Below are 547 nucleotides of genomic sequence, written 5' to 3'. Positions count from 1 at the left end.
GAAACAAAGTCTTTTGTTTAAAGTAGATGACTGAAGTATCTTCATTAAAATATTCCCCTTCAAAGGCAGAACTATGTGAGTATTCTTCAGGCCATTGCCTGCAGAGTAATTCCATCCTAACTGCTAGTAACGCTATAGCCTTCTATTAAGACCTGAAATGAAAGCAAAGGCTGATACGGTCGACACATCAAATATTTCCTAGTATACCCTAGTATACCCCAAGGTCACTTGGCCTTGTGACCAGCAGCCATACCTAGGCAGCATGGTCGCTATCTGTGACTTAAACAAGTACCCAAAGCCCATTAATTTCACTGGCCCTTCCTGACTGAGCAAAACCGTGCCTCAGGTGTTGTTTACCGAAAAAATACAAAGAATCAGAGCCTGGTATTTGTCTAGTATTGGGATTACAGAGTAGCAATGGGGTAATATTAACTCATCAATCTACCCCAAAAAACCAACTTACAGTTAAATATATTACGAATTGAGAGCTTAACATATCAAAAGTTCAGAAATATCATACCACTTCAAAAGAGTCACAGCCTATCAG

The sequence above is a fragment of the Chroicocephalus ridibundus genome, chromosome 2, assembly GCF_963924245.1.
Source record: "Chroicocephalus ridibundus chromosome 2, bChrRid1.1, whole genome shotgun sequence".
Lineage (NCBI taxonomy): Eukaryota > Metazoa > Chordata > Aves > Charadriiformes > Laridae > Chroicocephalus > Chroicocephalus ridibundus.
The sequence above is the reverse complement of the archived record's forward strand: the minus strand, read 5'-3'. Positions refer to the sequence as shown.